At 37.8% G+C, this 23,473-nt stretch overlaps 1 long non-coding RNA gene across 4 annotated transcripts in view; it reads left to right on the plus strand.

Moving 5' to 3' along the window:
* Nucleotides 1–23,473, plus strand: part of LOC114676434 (uncharacterized) — a 587,559-nt gene that overhangs the window by 364,371 nt on the left and 199,715 nt on the right. For all 4 annotated transcript variants that reach the window (XR_013414573.1, XR_013414574.1, XR_013414572.1 and 1 more), the window contains one exon: nucleotides 7,094–7,165. This is a non-coding gene — a long non-coding RNA (uncharacterized LOC114676434). The remainder of the gene's footprint in view (nucleotides 1–7,093; nucleotides 7,166–23,473) is intronic.

Below are 23,473 nucleotides of genomic sequence, written 5' to 3' on the forward strand. Positions count from 1 at the left end.
GATGCTTTGAACCTAGACATTTACTTCTCCTCTCTAGCTATGACAGTCCTAGATGACCTCCTCTTTCAATAGAATGCTGTTTCACCTACGTTGAAAATCAAAGCTGATGGCAGTGGCACACAGCTGTAATTTCAGCTACTAAGGAGCCGGAGGCAGGAGGATTACTTGAACCCAGGAGTGCAAGACCATCTTGGACAACATAGTGAAAACTTATCTTTAAGAAAAAGGGGGAGAGAGGAGAGAGAGAAAGAGAGAGAAGGAGGAGGAGGAGGAGGAGGAAGGGGGAAGAGGGAAGAAGAAAGAAGAAAGGAGGAGGAAGAAAGGAGAGGAGGATGACAGGAGGGGAGAGGGAAGGGGTAGGGAAGGAAGGGAGGGTGAGGGGAGGGAAGGGGAGAGGGAAAGGGTAGGGAGTGGAGAGGAGGGGAGGGGAGGGGAGGAGAGGGGAGAGGAGGGGAGAAGGGAATGCTGTTATTTAATGTATCCACCTGCCACCTTCATCAACTATTTTAGTTAGACCTTCTGGATAACTTGCTACTGCTTCTACATTTCTACATTAACACTTGCTACTTCCCCTGGTACTATTATGTTATTGAAATGGCTTCTTTTCTCAAACCTCAAGAGCCAACCTCTGATAGCTTCTAACTTCACTTCTGTAGCTTCCTCACTTCTCTCAGGCTTCATAGAGTTGAAGAGAGTTAAGGCTTTGCTCTGTACTAGGCGTCTGTTAAAGGAATGTTGTGGCTGCCTGGATCTTCCATCCAGACCATTCAAAATTCCTACATATCAACAATAAGACCTTTTGCTCTTGTATTATTTGTGTGTTCACTGGAGTAACACTTTTAATTTCCTTCAAGAACTTTTCCTTTCTAGTCACAACTTAGTTAACTGGAGCAAGTGGCCTAAATTTCAGCTGATCTAGGCTTTTGACCTGCCTTCCTCACTAAGCTTAATCATTTTCAGCTTTTGATTTAAAGTAAAAGATGTGGAACTCTTTTTTTTCACTTGAATGCTTACAGGACACTGTAGGGTTATTAACTGGCCTAATTTCAATATTGTGTCTCACGGAATAGGGAAACCTTAGGAGAATGGGAGAGACTTGGCAACAGTCAGTCAGTTTAATTGCCAGAACATAAACCTTTATTAAGTTTGCCATCTTATATGGGTGTAATTCACAGCAACCCTCCCAAAAATGGCAATATTAACATCAAAGATCTTTGGCCATAGATCACTGTAACAGACATAATTATTATGAAAATGCTTGAAATATTGCAATATTACTAAAATGTGACACAGAGAAATGGAGTATCTGCCGTTGGAAAAGTTATGCCAATAGACGTGCTTGTTGTGGGGTTCCCACAAGACCTTCGATTTGTAAAATATGAAATATATGTGACACAATAAAGTGCAATAAGATGAGGTATGGCTGTAATTTGTTCATTATTTATTAATTTATCAAGTATCTATTTTAATTTTATATGCCAGGACTAAGCATGAAATATTTGTACAACACAGTTTTTTTCTTTTTTTGTAATTTTAATACATGATCCATGAATATAATAAGGTGTGTGCGTGTGTGTGTGTGTGTGTATGTGTGTGTGTGTGTGTATGTGTGTGTGTGTGTGTGGAGGCAGGTACTGACCCTTTTGGTACTTTAATTGTTTTTACCCTCACTTTTGATTACTGCGAGAATATGTGTTCAGAAGCTAAAGGAACAAAACAGCTATGCTCGTTCAACTGAAGAACACAGAGTTCTTTAAGGCAAAATCACAGAGCTTGTTTGTCACATTCTCCCAAAAGACCTTTGGTAAAATTAACTGAATTACATTAATTCAAAATTGTAGTTTGATCTTAAAAATTAAAAATGGAAAAAATGTGTTTATGTTAATTGCATTAAAAGAAAACATAAGGTTATAAAAGGTAATATCTTACATATATATATATATATATATATATATATATATATATTTAAATTCTCTCCTCTACTACATCTGTAAATTCTAGAGGGTCAATATACTGTACAATTTTGTGTCCTTCTAAACATTGCATATAATAAGGATTTAGTAAATATGACATTTAAAATAAATATATATGTTTGTATATTATTTGAAAAAGGGTATTGTTATATGAAGTAACACAAATGTAAGCATTTTCTAAGATCATGAAAGTAACATTACAATAGTTTTATATTCTTTCTGTACAAAATATAATTGGAATATTAATTATTTTTAACAGCCAATTGTGTACTTACAGTAATAGAAAAAAGTTCGTATTTCAAAATCCACATTAAATATGGCAATTTCTTTGCTAATACGTACTCCCTCTTCAAAACATTTCACAGTTTGAAATTGGAATATGCTGAACCTTAATTTCAAATTCAGTATATTCCATATCCCAAAGTTTGTGTTAGTCTCTTTATTAAAATGTTTCAAAATTTGCAAATGTCAGCTGACTGAATGCTAAAGAGAATTGGAGGACAATTGAATTGTGTGCCATTGACTAAATGCACTTTGCATCAGAATCTGGTTTGAGTATCATTTAATTCGAAAAAGGCCCATTTTTAGGAAGCCAGAAGTTAAAATGCCGAGGAGAATAATAGTAAGTCAAACCAGGTTCCAAACTTAATGATTTTATTTACTTGTTCTTGTTATATTACAGGTACAAGAAATGAAGTGTTCTGATATAATCATATGACTATTGTGGGAGGCAAATTAATGGTCCACCAAAGATGTCCACATTATATTCTGTGGTACATGTGAAGATGTTGTGTTATATGGCAAGGTGGAATTAAGGTTTTAGATGAAATCAAGGCCTGTAATCAGGTGACTTTAAAATAAGAGTTTGCCTCATTTATCCAGCTGGGTCTAATATATTACAAAGGACCTTAAAAGATGGAAGAAAAGAGAAGAGTCAGTTTCAGAGAAATGAAATGTGAAAAAAGACTCGACCAAACATTTAGTTAAGAAAGGTCAGTTTGGATTTTGGTTCTGCTTACCGTATTCATGCTAGTCCAGTTATTATAAAGTAAAGATTCTGCCGGTACAGTTGCACATAGATGCAAGACCACTGTCGGAGAGTATGGAAACATTTCCAGAAAAAGAACAGCTATGGACTGAACTGTGTCCCCTTGAGGTTCATATATCGATGCTCTAATTTTTACTGTGACTGTATTGGGAGGAAGGAAGTAATTCAGGTTGAATAAGGCCATAAGAATGGGGTCCTGATAGGAATAGTCTCCTTATAAGAAGAGACACCAGGGAGCTCAGCCTTTCTCTCCACTGTGTGAGAACGCAGCTAGAAGGTGACTGTCTATAAGTCAGGAAAAGGACTCTCATCAGAACTAAACTATGCCTGCACTCTGACCTAAGATTTCTAGCCTCCAGGACTGTGAGGAAATAAATATCTATTGTTTAAGCTACCTAGTGTATGGTATTTTGTTATGGCAGCCTAAGCAGATCAATGCAGGAACATATTGAGTGAATGAGTACAATACAGGTCATAGAGTAAAATTCTTACGGATTTTCATTCTTGTATTTTATAACAGTAATGACTATTGTCCTCATAGTCTTTGAGGGTTTGACCATCCTCAGGCCTTAGTTTCTTCCATGCCAGCTCCTATAATTGAGGCTCAGTCCTCCCACTCCATAGAGATTTTTATGCTGTTCTTCATAACGTTCACCCTTAACTTCTCAATCTGCTTTACCGTCTGATTCATTTGACCTGCTCCTTGAAGTTGCTTCAAGCCTGAAGCTTGCATGGTACTTTCCCTTTATTTCTTTTGGAACATGCATCACCATCACTGGCATGCCTTACACGGATCCAAAACTGACAGTGAGAACACAAAATAAATGGCAAATTAAAGCTCATAGCAGAATAAACAACAATCACTGCAACTCACACTCCAGTGTGTGCCACACTAAGCGGCTGAAGGTGTTTGTAATATGCACAGTTCACATTGACTGGCTGTGAATACAAAGAGATAGTTATAGAGAAGGTAAAGAGAAAGTGATTTATATATATATATATATATATGTATATATACACACACACACATATACACATCTCAGTGATACATACAGTAATCAATTACTTTATATAGAGCTTTGTTAAGTGAAATTTGGGTATAGTACATAAAAGTTAGATTTTTTTCCTGTTGTTTATGGATTTCATTTACATTTCTTTTTGTCAGAAAGATTTTTTCAGAAAGTACAAGAAACCGAATACAACAAGAACTGTCTTACGTTAACACCCTATGAAAAGGAAAATATTGCTTGTGACTCAAATTGTATTTGTTTTCTTAATCCACTGGCTATCTCTGTTTATAGTTTTAAGTGGTTCACTAACATTCATATGTGAAGAAATACAGTGCATGGCAGGTGACAGGGTGTGGGGCAAGAAGAGGAGAGGACAAGGACCATGTCTTCTTTCTTTCGTCATTTATAATAGCCGTAAAAAAAAAACCCTCAGATTTTATCCATACAGGACAAGTATTGCCGAGGAATGCTGCGCTCACCTTTTGTTTTGTGTACTATTAATACTCGCCTTATTTTTGTCTCCTCGCTTCAGTTTTGATCTTATGAATGAACAGCTCTGTGTCTCTACCATACAACAGCAATATTCAGAGAAGGAAGGGAATGTCTTCCCATTGTAGAAAGGCCAGGGCAGAAAATCTGTGAAGTGGACCGAGGAACAAAAAATCTGTGCTCTTCAGGCAGATACAAAGAAGACTTTCAGTATTAAGACTTCTGAATATCTTTTGTAATCATTATCTTGTTAATCGCCCAATTCAAAGATCTTATTACATAATAAAAGATAGCTCCCACTGGTTCTTCGCTAAAGGATATTTAGCCAAACGTAGAAATCAAATTAGAAATTTGGTATCCTTAAATCTCTAGACTCCTTCCTATGTGTGATGAATATTTACAATTCGATTGTCATCTATACCTTTTGGCTAAGATCAAGTGCAGAATTCAGTTGTCATCTAAAGAAGTGGCTGCATTGCAACTACTGGAGGTGTTTTGTTGTTTTTTCTGATGGAGTGAAATGGATGACATAAAGATGATAGGCAGTTTCATCATTATTTTATCCCAAAATGCTTAGTATCTTCACTCTTGGATATACTGACGTCCACTAAAGGAAATTCGAACACCTTGTTTTACCTTATCCAAACAGGGATATTGCTTTTTATTTACAGTTATCTCAGAATTTTGAGAAAGCAGCAATTAAGACAACTCCTACTCTTAAGGGCCGGGCGCGGTTGCTAACGCTTGTAATTTCAGGACTTTGGGAGGCCGAGGTGGGCGGATCACGAGGTCAGGAGTTCGAGAACGGCCTGGCCAACATGGTGAAACCCCGTCTCTACTAAAATTACAAAAATCAGCTGGGCATAGTGGTGGGCACTTGTAATCTCAGCTACTCGGGAGGCTGAGGTGGGAGAATCGCTTGAACCCGGGAGGTGGAGTTTGCAGTGAGCAGAGATCGCACTATTGTACTCCAGCCTAAGTGACAGAGCTAGACTCTGTCTCAGAAAAAAAACAAACAAAAATACTGACACTCTCATTAACCAACTGTCATATACTTTTTCAAGATCAATTACCAGGATTTCTGCATGCTGAGGTGTCTGAGAAGATGGTGGGCAGATAACTATAACATGAGACTCCTTACACACACACACTTTCCCACACACACACTCCTTTGCACTTCAATGTAAGCTGCTACTAAAACTCCCTTTTTTCCCCTAGCAGTGCCAATATAACAGTTTTGCTTTGCAATTGCAAGAAAACAGACTAGGAATAAACATTGGACTAGTGCAGGCCAGAATACAGAATATGAGATTTTAAAAGTCTTAGAGGGAGAAATATTCTTCTTCCTTAGGCAGTATCCGTGCAAGTGACTTCAAAGAGATACCCCTTAGTACATACCCCATGTTGACTTTGAGATTCCCTAATTTCTGGAAACCTGTAGACCCAAGGATGACTTCCTCATAAATATTGTTACCAATAAATTCGAATGAGATTTCTGTTTGCTTTGCCTGATTTTCTTCAGAAAGTAAAATAAATTTCCACTCTCTTCAATATGTGGTGATACTTGTTTCTTGGAAACTCTTTATACTTCAAAATTCAAGCCTATGTTGAGATTTTGATAATTACCTACATGTGTATAACAAACCATGACTCACTTTTCTGAAGATATTTGCCAACACTATGTATAAGCAGAGAAAATAAACTAAAAATGTTCTTAACAAAAATAGATTCTTAAAAACTATGCACTAAAACTGTGCTAACTTTGTGTCATAAAAGTGTCCCTTAGATTGTCTGCCAGAACCTAATCACACAGCCTTAGTAAGTTTAATTATTTGATAGAAATCCATAGTTACTATAAACAGTTAATTAGAAATGGAAGGCTTCTATAGTGTGATACTGTGATAGTAGAAAGAAGTAATAATTGAGAATGCAGAAGTGAACATAAGACATCCCAAAATATAAATTCCCAGAGTCATTTAATACATGGAGTTATCAATTAGGTTGTTTATTCATTCAAAAATATTTATTTAGCACCTGTAGAAATAGATACAATAATTGCTATCACCTAAATTGTGCTCACTCTAAGCCAGACACCTCTTAAGCTTTTCTTCTTTACTAACTTATTTACAGCCAGTGTAGAAAGTCAATATTACTGTTATACCCATTTTATAGAAACACAGAAAAGTTAAATGACTTGTCAAAGTCACACACCCAGAAATGACTGGAGCTGTTTGATCTGCCTCTAGAACCTATACTCATAAACACTACACTGTATTTGTTCTTGAAATCCAATTGACTTTCATAATAACTTGCTTTGGGCTATATAAATAATTTCAAAACAGAAATTTACTCAAATTGCTATTTGTCCTTTAAAATTGGTTTCCTACTGCTTCCATAATAATACATTATTAGCTGGGTACATGGCCACTCAGCTTGAGACTGCATTTTCTGTATTTTCTAGTCTTCTTTGTAGCTAGATGTCTTTCTAATGAAATGTGAGCAGGTATAACATTCCTACTTCACAAGATTAAAGGAAATATTTTTTTCTACATCCCTCTTGCCCTTTCCTACAGGTTTTCAAGTGTTGGTAGTGGCAACCCAGCTGCAACTATGTAGCCAATAGCAACATAAGAATCAAGACAGAAGTAAGTTGATTTTTATGTTGTATCTGAATTACTTCATGGAGCAGAACCATTTTACAACCTAGACCAATCATTTCTAGGATGTTATGTTGGACAGCAATACATTTTAATTTTACTTAAGCTATATGGTTGCTGTCTTTCTTAAGGCATCTTAATGTGTTTCTTATCTTATACAGAACTAATAATGCATTGTGCAATAGCTTGCAGTGAGCCGAGATCGCGCCACTGCACTCCAGCCTGGGTGACACAGCGAGACTCCATCTCAAAAAAAAAAAAAAAAATAACATTGCATTATTGGAATAACTATATCATTTATCTTGAAGGCAACTATTTTTACAGACAGTGGCATTATGAAAGGGAAAATCATTTGGATAAGCCAGAAGAGACCTAGTCCTTAGGTCTATGTTGATTATGTTCTATCTCTAAATGTGTCTCATTATATATTGATGATGAAAGAAGGACCTGTGTCCTTTTTTTTTTTTTTTTGAAACAGAGTCTCCCTCTGTCACCCAGGCTGGAGTGCAGTGGCGCGATCTCGGCTCACTGCAACCTCCGCCTCCTGGGTTCAGGCCATTCTCCTGCCTCAGCCTCCCAAGTAGCTGGGACTACAGGCGCCCGCCACCACACTTGGCTAGTTTTTTGTATTTTTAGTAGAGATGGGTTTCACCATGTAATCCAGGATGGTCTCGAACTCCTGACCTCGTGATCCACCCGCCTCAGCCTCCCAAAGTGTTGGGATTACAGGCGTGAGTCACCGCGCCCAGCTTTTTTTTTTTTTTTTTTTTTTTCCCCCTGGTCTCCTTTCTCTAAAGAGAAAGACAATAAAAGCAACAGGTATACTTTTATAAAAGTACAATACCAGAGAGAAGAAATTTTATAACATGCTAAAGAGGAACGAGTCTAAAATTACGAGAAGAGAGGGAAATAAAAGAGAGCACGGTGATTTCCCAATATAGCCGATGCTTGAGGTAAACACTTAGGAATAAGTAGGAATTTCTTGTGCAGAAACTTTGGAGAAAGGTATTCTGGACATAAGGAACATCAGTTATAAAAGCAAAGAGACACAAATTAGCATGAGAAAATGACTAAGCAAAAGTGTTTCCGTATTGTTGGAATATAAAATGGAAGAGTAACGAAAAGATGATATGGGAGAGTTGCTTAAGAGTGTGTGCTTTATACTGAGAGCAACGTGAGGGTCACTGAAATTTTTAAGATATGGGACATATGGTAATATGTATTTAATTAACATATACCATATATTCTGCTCTCTGCTTGATATAAGAGATACAGAAAACTGAAACATGGTGTGTGTCCTCAATAAGCTCACAACTTACTGGGAAACCACTTAAAGAAACAGCAGCAATGCCTTGTGATAAGTGCGTGATCGGTGCTCTGAGGAAGGCAAATGCCTTGTGCTTGTGTTATGGAAGAACAGCAGGATGTGGGAAGTCATAAAGATGAGAAAGACGGCGGCTCTTCTACAGAACTGCAAGTAGTTTAATAGCAATGCTGGCGGGTGGGAAACAGAGAGTGACAGAGAATAGACTGGAGACCAGTCAGGAACCATGCCAGGAAGGTCTTCATGCCATACTAAAGACACTGGATTTTATTCTGAAGCCAATCACAGAATACGAAAAGAAAAATTGAGGAGGTACAGCCAATAGAAGTGATGCATGAGGGAAAGAAAAGAGTATGAACATAATTTTGTGCCTCACTGAACCACTGGCATGATGGGGCCTTGAAATCGGGAATAAAAGTGACGGGATCAATTCAGGAGCAGAGAAAGAATGTGCTGTTGCAGTAGGTGTCCATTAAAGGGCCTGCCCTGTCCACAGCCCTCCATGAAGAAGGAGACCCGTTTTCCTACACAACACCCTGTCCATAGCTGAGGTAACTGAGTTAAGGATCTGACCAAGGAATAGACAATTTGTAGTCGGGGCCTGACAGTAATGATGTGTCCTAGCATGAAAGAAGAGCCGGTGAGAAATATCCAGGTAATGAGGTAGTTAGCAGCGGGAACTGACTTTATAAAGTTGCAATGCAGAAGTTGAAACCTATGACAGACGGTGGTGAGCCATATACAAATCAAAGCGATGAGGAAGGTGATACGTAGAAAGAAGCAGAGACGTCCTGGGGAGACTGTAAGCTCTCGACAGAAATGGAGTGAGAAGCAGTCACCTGAGGTGCTTGCTGCTGATGGCATTCACTGTTCACGCCTTATAACAGACTCACTTTTCCTCGAGGGAGTGTTCGTGATTTTCTCTTGCTTGCAACCCAAAGAATCTGACTAAAAGAGTCACCAACCAGCTCTGTGCCTTTTCTCCCTCAACCTCTGCAGGGGGCTTTAAAAGTGAAGATCATAGTTGAAATTATTTTAGAAGCAATTTTTTTCGTTTCAGCAAATTTTTATATAACCGATCAATAAAACCTTTAGATTTACTATTAAGAAAGTCATGAGTGACAGTTTTTAGAATTACAGGAGTTGAGACAGGGTTGTCTACTGCCCCACTCAGTATAAAAAGAAAATGCACAGACCTTGCAGGAGGTAATAAAGTTAATCTCCCCTTTCCACACTCTTCTGCTGTCTCCTCTCCTGGGCAAGTGGCTGGAAAAATATGTCCAGGTGCTACCACTGCAGGGGAGAAATGGCTGTTGCCTTGCCCTGCCTGGTGACTCCAGGAGAGTGTGTAACCTCAGTGTTCCTTGTGCCCACTCTCAGATCCCCACAGAGGCATTTGGCAGCCTTAGTCAGTAGGTGGCAATGAGAAGGGGGCGGCAAGGCCAGACTGGGGCACCAGAGAGCAAGGATGGGCCTTAGAGAACCTGTTGCAGAAAAACATACATGGTGTGAGCTGGACCACCTATTTGCTGAGATTCCAAGAACCCAGCACATGTTTCTTTCCTCCACTGGACTCTACTTATAAAGCATAAATGTAAAGGTAACCTTATGAAGAATTTCAAAATGGAAACTTCAAAGCATTAAATCCCAAATATGAGCCATATTTAGTTTGGAGTCCTATTTGACTGTATCGGTAGCACACCCATGAAACCAGACTTCAGTTGATGAAATCTCCATGGGGGGAGGGAGAAAATTTGTGATTCAAATAAGTATTTTATAAAATAAAACAAATTCCAATTTATTTTCCATCCAAGGGAATCTTATTTATAACTTATTGATGAAACAGAACAATTTGATATATTATTTTTCCCAAAAAGACTATTTATTTGCTAGATGGAGTTCCCAGGAAATTATCGCTCTTGCTAAAAAACAAAAACAGAGCAGGTACAGTAACAAAAGTTTCATAAAAGTCACATTGTAAAACAGTATTTAGAAATTCTCATAATATAGAAAGTCATTCTGAGCATTCGCCATCTCTATTAGTGACTCGGTGTTTAACTTTTCCATCTTTAAGAATTTGTTCTTCACCCGTACAAGATAAAAAACTGTGATTTCCAAGCTGTTGTAACCATGTCCTATTGGCCAAATTCCCACTAGAATGTATTAAAAGGAGAAACCTGTCAATGGAGATGTAGCTTGGGACTGTGGGCCATGAATCTGAAACATGGACAGACTTGGAGAAGTAGTTTCACAATTTGTACTTATTTCTTATCAAGCAGCTATTTCTTTCCTGCAAGCAGCAAAATAACAGCCTTCGTTGTTGTTGTTGTTCTGTTTTCTAAAGGAAGGGAGAGAGTCCCCAGATTCTAAGCAGTATGCTTATATTTCTAATCATGCAGAAAAATCTTGGAAAGGGCGGTTGTTAAACCAACCAGCTGTTTTGTTTCGGAGGCCTTCAGAAAAATGCAGTGTTATTCATAAGAACACTATTCACTGAAGTTGCAGCAATGGCTCGCACAAAGCTTCTGGTTAACAGAAGAGAGACAGAGGAAAGAATTCAAGTATGAGAAGGTAAGGGTAACTTCAAAATCACAGAAGTACATGGGAGCAACCCAGTGGCCAAAGAGGACAAGAGACCACATAGTGAGCTTTTGACACCCTTAGAGTGGCTCAGGAGTTCTTTATTATTCGAGCAAAAAAATAAAAACATGATTTTCCCCTGGCAATGATTAGTACATGCCATTGACCAAGAAGGAGCTCTTGAGATTACAATGTGCTATGTCTTGGTTCTCACAGAAGTTTTCTTTCCTCTAATGAATAGCCAGTATAATGATTTGTGGTGCTATCCTAAAAAGTCATACCATAATCCCCATAAATGATGTTCAAGACAGCACTAGCTTGTTGTCACCTCTCTCTGTACTCTCTTTTGTTAGCTGCAGGAAGACCCTCAAATATGGAGATTTGCAATGTAAAGGAAAAAATAGACTGGAGTTTATTATTCAGCTGGGATGTTGCCCATATGTCCACGTGTGGTAATAGTGTTCTCTCTTTCTATATGTGTTCTCAAAATGGATAAGTAAACGCCACAGCCCTGAGTTAGTATGGGGTATACTGATGCCCTCTTAATGTTTAATTGCAGGGGAAGCATTCCCTGGAAAATAGCCAGGGTATCTTGTGAACTGAACAATTTTCGTTTAGTGCTGACTCTGCCTAGTTGACACTGAAGTGCTATGATCTTATTCACTGCCCCATACCCAAAAGCTGTGTGCAATTTTCTGCTCTGCCTGGTAAGGATGATTTAGCCATTGTCCTGTTTAGGTGATAGCTAATTTAATCACTCATGATGTTAATGCAATGTAATACATATGGTAATATTCATGGCACCCTGCTTAGGGAGCCTTTGGGTTATTTAGTGTCAGCCCATTTCACTGGCCTAGACAGAGCTCAGGAAGGTTCATTCTCTTCCCAAAAGCATTTTGCACTCATTAATTTTTGCAATGTTTTGAGTGTGAGGCAGATTATATTCAGCTGCAATAGCAGCGCTATACGTATTAGTATTTTCTAGCACATTTCTATGTATATAGCTCTTTTTGACATTATTTGACAAATAAAGGATACAGTTACCTGCTGGGCATCAAGCTCATGTTGTCTCAAGCCTACATCGGTTTAAGTTCTTATGTTACTTCCCTGCCGCACTGGGGATTCCAGTGCTCAGCAAACACCTCTTTCCTTGGTACAGTTGGAAGCATAACCGTTATCCCATCTTGCTATTGGAAATGATTATAGTCACCCAGACATGAACTCTGATCACAGCATTGCCTACTTTAAATACAGTCCCTAGGAAAAGTGTGGTTTATCTGAAGTGGTGAGTGGGGTTACAAGCGGGGGGTTAGCTGGATTGTCGATACAATCATGAACTCTACGATATTATACCTAGAAGTCACTCATTCAGTTCATATATATTAAATGGAGAGAGGGAGGGAGGAAGAGAAAGAGAGAAAGAGAGGGAGGGAGGAGAGAGAGAGAGAGAGAGAGAGAGAGAGAGAGAGAGAGAGACAGAGTAGATACCTAAGGGTCAAGGAGGGTAAGTGTTTTGCCAAAATCATGCAACTCAATAGTTTCAGAAATGAAAGTAAACCAGATTCCCACAATTTCTTGTCCCATCACCCCCCATTCCCTCCAGAGACAGTTTGACAAAGCCGTGACTGAATTTTGCAGAAACTTTAGATTCCAGGACCAATGTCCTGATACTCTTAGGCAATGCTGCCATTCATTCTGCCACAAATCATCTGACCAGTAAATACCGAGCACTCTTAAAGTGTCAGACACTGAGCTTAAGACACAGGAAACCAGATATAAAAGCCATATTGAGCCCCTCTGTTCAGACATATCCCTATGTTAGGCCATTTCTCTGGCAACCAAGGTGCCATCTGAAGGGTTACTCCTGAACAAATCTCTGTTGTTGAGCAGAATTCGATGGTACAGGGTAAAAACAGTTTTCAGTGAGTCTGAAACATGAACATATAACTCAATTAATTTGGAATATTATCTACAAAATATGTAAGTATTGTCAGGGCTCAGAACATGCTACCCCGATTATGGCACCTTGGAGTAACCTCAGTTACTCTCTGAATTTTTCCTGCCTTTCTTCCCTGAAACAAGGTTGTAAAAAAATTCTCTGACCTATCTCCTTTGAAAGTAGGTTATACAACCCTCATTCCAAAAGGATTCCGTGTATATCCAGAGGCCAAGAAGAATCTGAAAAAAGAATCTGGATGCGTTCCCCCAGTTTATTACCATAAGAACACACATAGCCTTTTGTCCTCCAATCATACTTCTTCAGGACTGTCCATAAAAAATACACAGCTTTCCCTGGGTCTTTGCATTTTTATTTCTGAAGACTCGGGTCATGTATAATTTCCATGAAATAAATTTGCCATGCTTTTCTTTTTTTAATCTGCCATCGCCGTAGGGTAGAAGCATGAACCTTGAGATGGGTGAGGAAAAGATACTACTTTTTCCCCCTATAGTATGCACATGGGATGACAACATAAACAAATAATTTTAAATAAACAATAAAATGAAAATAGAGTATCTTTTTACTAGCTGTAAACAGTGGAAATAAGTGCGTTTAGTAGATATGTAGGAATAGAAGAAAAGCACAATGGAAGTGGCATATTGGAATTAATCATTTTTTCTCTAATTTATTGGAATTGCTTCCTACAGGAGATGAGATTTCAAGACTTGTTTGAGTGATGAAGAAAAGGGAACTTGTCTGGGAGAATCAGAAGTTTTGTGAGAGAAAGCAATTTGCCCAAGGTCATGTAACTAGCCAGTGTCAGAGTAAGGAATTAAACACGTTGAAAAGAAATGAATGTTTCTGTATCGAGTCTCTTTATAAGAGCACCTTCAAGTTGATGTCAAGAATTTTCTCCAGGAGGTAGAAAAGAATTACAGTGACCTTCATGAAATAATACATCGTGTCTCAGAGAAAAGAGACTCTGAGTTTTTCAGCTGAGAAACCTGGGTTCTGAGGGCAGATCTGAACCTACTTTCCACATTATCCACAAAATGCTTTCCAAATCTCTGTCAAACCTAGAGCAAGACTAACTACCCCTCTGCAGAAGATAAAAACTTGCTTTGTTCAACCTTTTATCTAAGGAGTATAATCCTCATTTTCCTCTTGAAAATAAGAGTAATAAATGAATGCAAACATTCACAGCCGATTTCTGTCAAGAATCTCTCCCAACCAATTAACCTGAGTACGAATGGAGCAAAGCAAGCAGCTTAGCTGATCACAGAAATGCCAAGTCAGAGAGAAATGTCTTTCAATTAGTCATATCATCCGAACCTGCAATTTTACTTGCCTTAGGATCAAATTCCATCCATTTCCTGAACACCCTCTCTCCCAGTCCCTGGCCATTCTCTTATTTGCTTGTTTTTCTCCATAGCAAATATCCCTATCAGAATTTTTATATTTTTTCCCACTCTCTTCCCCCACTGGAGTGAAAGCTCTGTGAAGCCCTAAGTTTTTGCTGTAACCATAGTACCTAGAATTGGATATAGCACAATGATAACATCTAATAAATATTTATTAAACAAATACATATCTAACAAACAATAAAATCTTCTAATTTTTTTCATTTTTTAAATGGCAATGAAAATTTCTAAAAGCACACAATTACTGAATCAAAATTGAGAGTAAACAAATATTTTCCATGACACTATGCTTTACCATTAGTGTGGGTGAGAGTTACTAAATATTACATGCTACATATTGTAAATACTATCTTCTGATAAGTGTGAATCGTAGAATTCAACCTGAAGAATATACATGATATACATGGACACTTCGCTTGAGACACCAAAGATTCAGAAAACATGTATTGAGACTCACTGATAGAAGTTACTTAAAACAATCCATTTTTTATTTATTTTTAGTTTCTAGTTTTTAAAATGTTAAGATATTTAATTGAAAAATAAAAATTGTGTATATTTAAGGTACATAAGGTGATTTTATATTTGTCTACATTATATACTGATTACTGCAGTCAAATTAATCAACACATCAATCACCACCCATAGTTACCCCTTGAGTGTGTGTGTGGGGGGGGTTGGGGTGAGGACACAGTATCTCTCTTATAAATTTAAAGGAAATAATGGAATATCATTACCTATAGTATAGTATTTCACTACACTATACATTAGATCCACAGAACTTAATTATCTTACAGTTGAAAGTCCATACCCTTTGATTAGCCTCTCCTCACTCACCCACCCCCAGCTCCTGGCAACCACTATTCTGTTCTGCTTCTATAAGTTCAACTTAGATTCCACATAAGTAAATTCTGTTTCACAGTGTCTAGATAATTTCACTCTTTTAAGAATTGCTGATGGAAGTCACTTAAAACACTTCACTTTTTTAAAATGTTCAGTTTTAAAAATATACATAAAAATATCCAGATGCGAAATAATATAATTCCTTAGAAGACATTATTCCAAGAATGGCCATAGACCTTAGAGTCGGCTAGTCTTGGGATTTGGATCTTAGATCTGCTGCTCATTGAGCCCATGACCTTGGCTAACTTATCCATGCAAAGATTACATTTCTCTCTCAGTAAACTGGATAAAATAATATCCACCTTGTAGTAATGTTGTGAATATTATACATTTTATCAGTATTATATTTAAATATTATTTATATATTAATGTATCAAAAGAATTATTTTCATAAATAATGTAAAGTCTGAGGCATTGCAAACCATTAACAGATGCATATTCTTGCCCAGGCTATCCTGCACATCCCATCTACTTCTCTCAAAGTCTTTTGGCACTCAAACCCCACTGCCCAAATGTTAATTGCATTGGTATGTTTACAGTATTGATAGAATCTGACTTTTTCCCACGTTTTAGTGAAAATGAATTTTGGAAGAGAGGAATTAACTTACTCAACTAATCAATTGTAGATCATGCAGCATTTTATCTCTGTGTTTCCAGAGTTTCCCAGTGTCTCGGGTGTGCTTTAGTGATTTGTGTGCATGCTCTATTTCTCCTACAAGATCATGTGTGCCTTCAGGGCAGGATGTGAGTGCTTTCATCATTGTATGCCCTGAAGAATCTCAGTGCCCTTCACATTGTTAGTACTTGAAAGGTTTGTTTAATGACTAAAAATGAATTTGATGAGAATCTCACAGGCATATTTCACATGTTTGCTACATATAATGTGTACATTTAATTGATACACAGAAGCACAATTTTAATGTTAAAATTTTTTAAGCTTTTTAAAAACTTTATGAGTATAACACTGTACATCATTCTGTAAATCAATTTTGAGTGCAAATACAAGTTTTGGTTATCTATATTGGTGGCTTATTGCTAATGAGGTTACTAACATCTTAGAGTTATTGAATATTTTTGTTTCCTATTCTATGAATGAGAATTTATAATCTTAAGCTTTTTGTTTGTTGAAATGTTTATTTAAAGGAAATCTGTATATATTCTGGAAACAACGATTTTATCTTATTATACATACTGAAAACTCAGTAGCTCATCATCTCATTTTAAAGTGATTTTAAAGAGGTTTTTTAATTTTAGTGCTGCCAAATTTGACAATTTTTAATTCATATTTATCTTTTAACACATACATCCAAACTTGACCAGAGATCTTAAAAACAGTCACCTATATTTTCCTTAACATGTAAAAGCTGTACTTTTACATTTGGACTTTATTCCACCCAGATAGATTTTTTTTTTCTTTTTTCTGGTGTAGTGTGAAATAGAAATAGGTTTGCTAACGCCTGTTAGGTAACTTACTTTCCAGTTTTTGAGCAGTCTACCTTTTCCCCATGGATTTACACTGCCAATTCTGAGATATATGAAATATTTATCCATGTACATAGCCCTATTCTGGTGTGTATGTATGTTTAGGTGTGTACCTGTGTGCGTTTGTGCCTATTCCTGTGATAATTCCATTTCCTTAGTTACTGCAGACTGGCTTTAAATACTGACATCTGGCATGTGGTAAGATGACCTCCTCATGACTGTTCTGGTTTGTATTGCCTCTTCTCAGTGTATGATACCTACTAATTTTTGAAAATTCAACCATATATGAAAGTATATTTACAGTTTTACTTAATTTTTTATTCAATCATTTCTAGACATTTGTATTAAAATGTTTCTAATGCATCTTTATTACATTTTTCTTAGATCACTTTGCTCTGACTAGCAGGACAGGTAACATGATTTGTGGGATCCAACATAAATTGAAATTCTTGGGCTCCTTGATCAAAAAGTATTAAGAATGTCAAGACGACGAGAGCAAAACATTAAACCAAGCATTTCCTAGCTCTTCTAAATGCACAGCTGTCATTTCCTTGGAGCCAGTCCTCCTGTCCAGCCACCTCTCTGCGGTAATTGCTATATGCTTTAGAGTCATTTCTCACTGTTTTCCCTTCAGTCAGTCTGTCCTCCTTTTCTGGAGCTTCCATGTAACGCTACAGCCATTGCCTGTTCTTATTATTTGTCTTTATTGCCCTATACTTTCTGAACTTCACATGTTGTGTCCTTAGGGTTAATAACCAGAGCTTCACAGTGCCCTATTGGCACAGTTGTTCTATCTGCCAGGTACACATATCTTGTCAGTAGCAATGTTGGCATAGTCAATACACACGCTACTGCTTAACTCTCAGGATTTATTTCCTACACCTTTGCATTTTGTGTAATGTCTTTACAACTTTTACATTCCATTGGCTTTCTTTCTGTCCCTCAGAGAACTCAACATGCTTTCTCACTCAATACCTTTGTATTTTTAGTTCTTTCTGCCTAGAAGGTTCTTAAGCAGATCTGTGTATGGCCAGCTTCTTTTTAGCATCTAGGTTTTGACCCAATGTCACCCTCCTCAGAAGTTTCCTTGGTCAACAGCACTTTCTAAAATTATATAATTTATTTACTTGCCAAGTCATTACATGTCTCTTCCTGCTACAATGAAATTTGTCACAGAGGGAAGCCATACTTGTTTTGTTCAGCTCTATATCCCGTTTAGTTACTAAACATAATAAATATTTGTTAAGTGGATTAATAAATCCTAGAGTTTTAGCAGATGGAGGGGATGATCAAGAACCTTCCGGGGGTTGGGCTCGGTGGTTTACACCTGTAACCCCAGCACTTTGGGAGGCCAAGGCAGGTGGATCACCTGAGGTCAGGAGTTCGAGACCAGCCTGGCCAACATGGCGAAACCCCGTCTCTACTAAAAATACAAAAAAATTAGCCAGGTGTGGTGGCGGGTGCCTGTAATCCCAACTCCTCAAGGGGCTGAGGCAGGAGAATCACTTGAACTTGGGAAGCGGAGGTTGCAGTGAGCAGAGATCGCACCATTGCACTCCAGTCTGGGCAATAAGAGCAAAATTCTGTCTAAAAGAAAAGGAAAAAAAAAACCCTTCTGGGGAAGAGTACAATACACCAGAGAGTGGAAAGAGTGTGGCATGTAAAAAAAAAAAGAAAAAAGAGTTAGGATATTTTAGTGGACAGTTTCCAGAGCCTTGATATTGAAGCTATTGTTTTCTCATTCATACACTGAATTTCTTAAGGGTAGGGGACTGAATCTCATTTATCTTGATGACTTTAGACCCTAGCACAGAATGTCACTTATGTTGGGCTTTAGTTAATGGTTATTGAAATGAATAAACAGATTTCTCTTAAACATTATAAAAATATATTATGGCTTTATTCTTAAGCTAAGGAGAGAGCTCTTATCTTTTTGTCTTATTAAAAGAAAGCTCTTCTGCATTAATTCAAGAAATTGTGTTTGAAAGCAGGTTACATGGGTGCTGCACTGTGAACAAACTCTGGCTTTGTTTTATCACCTGAGGTGGTGTATAATAAATTCATCAGCTGAGACTTATGATGGTGATTAGGGTGGAGATTCTCTTAACCATGCAATTATGAAGGTGACTTGTAAATTCATTTTTCACAAAAGCTTAAAAGGCTGACTATCTGGGCCTTCAGCCTCACATATGGCACCACCACAGCTGGATGTGGAAGGCAGTGCCACTACCCTCAACAAACGAGGCATTCCTTGCAACTGCCTGACTCTGAAAGTTCAAAGGTACCCAAAGGCTTCCTCAGTATTACAAGTGGCAGACCCATTTGCCACTAGATGTATTTTGTAAGACATGAGACTTTCAGTATGTGAAGTTCCTCTCACTCTCTTTAAGTGATTATAAAGGACGTAGATTGAGAATTGGATGTAAAAATAAATATTGTTTGTAATAAGGAGGGCAACAAGTTTCTGCAAATAAAAGTTAAGTACATATCACAATGAGTACTCACAGAGTAGTAGGTGATGTAAATTTGGCTGCCCACATAGTCTAGAACATCATTGAATAGGGTGACAGAGGCCGGATGCAGTGGCTCAAGCCTGTAATCCCAGCACTTTGGGAGGCTGAGGCGGGTGGATCATGAGGTCAGGAGATCGAGACCATCCTGGCTAACATGGTGAAACTCCGTCTCTACTAAAAATACAAAAAAAAAATTAGCCGGGCATGGTGGTGGGCACCTGTAGTCCCAGCTACTTGGGAGGCTGAGGCAGGAGAATGGTGTGAACCTGGGAGGCAGAGCTTGCAGTGAGCCGAGATGGCACCACTGCACTCCAGCCTGGGCGACAGAGCAAGACTCCGTTTCAAAAAGAAAAAAGAAAAGGGTGACAGATTCGATTTTTTCTCTTTAGAACACCTACTGGCTTTTATTTTAGAAAGTGAGTATAGAACTGCTGGTCATTTCAGAAGAATGGATTCTTTATTCACTTGCTGATGCCTTTAACCTGTCCGGTATTCTGATGTTAAGCAAAGATGAATTGAACACTCATAGGTTCAAGACAGAAATGTAAACCTCTGATCTCAAAGGCTATAATATACAGTAGAAAAGATCTTGCAAGTAGAGTAGTCACTACAATACTCATGAAAGATAAGAAGAAAGGACAGACTTGGGCCACCTGAGTAGTATCACAAAGTAAAATTCTATAGCTGTTTGAGGAGAGAGATGAGTTCCAAGAGAAGCAGACAGTAAAATATCAATCACAAGATCCTTCTTGCATGCCTCAGGGTTGAAAAACGTTTTGAAATAGGGGAAATGGAAAAAAAATAATGAGGAAAAAGAATCTGAATATAACAGAGTGAGGGGCAACAGCATAGGAGGTGGGCGAAGGTGCAAAATATGGGCTCAAAATAAGAAGGACGCCCACTGAACTGAAACATGGGGATGATATATTAGAGTATTTGATGAGAGCTTGGACAAACAGATTGGTCACAAAGAAATCAGAGTGATGGTAGATGCTAGGCCTTTAATCGCCAGATGATTATAAGCCACTGAAAGATTTGGAAAAATAATTTTCTTAAAGGAATACTTTAGAAAAATTGATTTAGTGGCAGTGTGAAGAAGACAATGTAATCGAGAGGGAAAAGAAACAAAGAAAACCGTTAGGATACCATTGAAATTATTCAGAACCAATTGGACTTTAAGATCAAGAACTATGGCAGCAGCATTTAAAATTGAAAGCAAGTAAGGGAAAAACAAAAACCAGAAAATAATTATCGTATCAACAAGAATTGGAAAGAAGTCACAATTTAGACTGTTAATGATTACAAAAGAATAGAATTCATCAATTCCTGATTTGGAGAAAAAAGGAAACTTTTTTCTCTTTTATTTTCCTTTTTTCTCTCTTTTTTAAAAAAAATCAATCTGTGGCACACATCTACCTAGTAAAATGGTGATATAAGAATAAAGAAGACATAATCCTTACTCACAAGTTTTAATAATCTATTCAGGGAGACCAACAAATAAATTTCACATAGTGTTGATTTATAAGTGCTGGAATAGAGAGTTGTGTAGCATGCAATGGAAACACAGAGGGGGAACATTTAATTAAGACCAGATATCTGTGAAAGTTTCCCAGAGGAGGTAACGAATGATATAAATTTTATTTGATAATTAAAAGATATTTAGAAAAAAAAGTTGAGGGAGGGCACAATATTCAGAGCATAAAGCAGGAACTTGTTGATACTTAGATACCTGGAACAAGATTATACCTTTGAGGAAAAAAAAAACCCATGTCTCAACAGGTAGAGGAAAGCAAAGGGATTTTTGTGTAATGGAAAACCACGCTTGCAGAAAAATTCTCCTCCTAAAAGGTAGGAGAGCCATTACATTTGATTTTAGACATTTTAGATTTGAGGCTTTAGCAGAAAAGAAGTTTAAAATGTCTATCAGGTAAAAATAAGCATGTGGAGCCTAATGAAAAAGCAAGAATGAGGCCGGGCGCAGTGGCTCACGCCAGTAATCCCAGCATTTTCTGAGGCCGAGACGGGTGAATCACGAGGTCCAGAGTTCGAGACAAGCCTGGCCAATATGGTGAAACCCTGTCTCTACAAAGAATACAATAATTAGCCAGGCCTGGTGGTGTGCGCCTGTAATCCCAGCTACTTGGGAGGCTGAGGTGGGAGAATCGCTTGAACCCGGGAGGCGGAGGTTGCAGTGAGAGGAGATCGCACTACTGTACTCCAGCCTGGGCGACAGAGCAAGATTCCATCTCGGGGTGGGAGGGTGGGGGAAGCAAGATTGGGGCTATCAGATTTATGTCTAGGTGTTACACACAAAAAGATAATTATTAAGGATTGGAAATATAAGATAGTATTATAAGAAAGAGATTATGGTGCACAAAAAAAAAAAAAAAAGATTAGAAAAGAACCTTGAAAAATGTATGTATTTAGAAGATAGTGGCAAGATTTGATAGATAATAAGATTTTTTTAGGTAAAAATATTAAGATTTAACAAGGCTTCAGGAAGAAAGGAAAACTTTCAAGAATGAATGGATATTCAACACAGACAAACAATGTAGAGAAGCACTTGGCATATTACAATAAAATGTTTAGAAATAGTAAGTTAATAAGTCAATACAAAAGCTAAGAACCACAAAAGGTGATTGGATTGAGTAGTTTGGAGGTTACTGATGACATGAGAAAAGAATTTCAGTGAATAAACATGAGGGAAAATGAGTTGCAAGATATTAAGAAATTGGTCGCCTGGAAGGAAAGACAAGTCATGAGTATAGATAACTCTTTGATTACGTATAATAACAATAAGAGCAATACCAGAAATACGTGACTGACAGTTTTTAACATGGAAGAGCATCCCCTCCACGTATACACAGAGGCACAGTAAACTTTGGAGAGTGAGCGAAGAGGGGTATGAAAAAAAGAAGATAATCCAACAATAATGCCCCAGTGGAAGACTGACTCTGGAAAGCAGCAGCAAGTTATCTTAATTGTCCATAAGAAAAAATTACAAATGAAGATAGGGTACTTTTTGTATTGTGGTATGAACACTTAACATGCGATCTACCTCTTAAATCTTTATGTGCACTATACAATACTGTTAACTACAGGCAAAACATTGCACAGCAGATCTCTGGAACTTTTTTATCTTGCATAACTAAAAGTTTGTTATCTGTTGAACAACAAATCCCTATTTTCCCCGACCTCCAACCCTGGCACCCACCATTCTGCTTTCTGTTTTAATGACTTTGACTATTTTAGATATCTAATTTAAGTGGAATCATGCAGTACTGACCTTCCGTAACTGGCTTATTTCATTAAGCATAATGCCCTCCAGGTTTATCTATGTTGTTGCAGATGGCAAGATTTCCTCTTTTTTTTAAGGCTACGTAACATTCTGTTGCATTTATAAACTACATGTTCTTTATCCCTTCATCTTTTGGTGGGTATTTAGTTGTTTTCATATCTTGGCTATTGGGAAGAATGCTCCAACAAGCATGAGAATAAATACATTTCTTAGAGATCCTCATTTCACTTCTTCAATTATATACTCCCAATGATATTGTTGGATCATACAAAAATTCTATTTTTAAATTTTGAGGAATTATTATACTGTTATTCATAGTAGCTGCACCATTTTACAGTCAGACCAACAATGTAAAAGGGTTCTAACTGGCCAGGCGCAGTGGCTCACGCCTGTAATCCCAGCACTTTGGGAGGCCGAGGCGGGCAGATCATGAGGTCAGGAGATCGAGAGCATCCTGACTAACACGGTGAAACCCCGTCTCTACTAAAAATACAAAAAAATTAGCCGGGCGTGGTGGCAGGCACCTGTAGTCCCAGCTACTCGGGAGGCTGAGGCAGGAGAATGGAGTGAACCCAGGAGGCGGAGCTTGCCGTGAGCCGAGATTGCACCACTGCACTCCAGCCTGGGAGGCAGAGCGAGACTCTGCCTCAAAAAAAAAAGGGGGGGTTCTAATTTATTCTCCTTCCTCACCAATACTTGTTATCTTCTTTATTTTTATTTTTTATGATAGACATCTTAACATATGAAAGGTTAACCTCATTGTGGTTTTGATTTTATTTCCCTCATGATTAGTGATGCTGAGCATCTTTTCATATACCTGTTGACCATTTGTATGTCTT

The sequence above is a fragment of the Macaca mulatta genome, chromosome 2 (assembly GCF_049350105.2).
Source record: "Macaca mulatta isolate MMU2019108-1 chromosome 2, T2T-MMU8v2.0, whole genome shotgun sequence".
NCBI lineage: Eukaryota > Metazoa > Chordata > Mammalia > Primates > Cercopithecidae > Macaca > Macaca mulatta.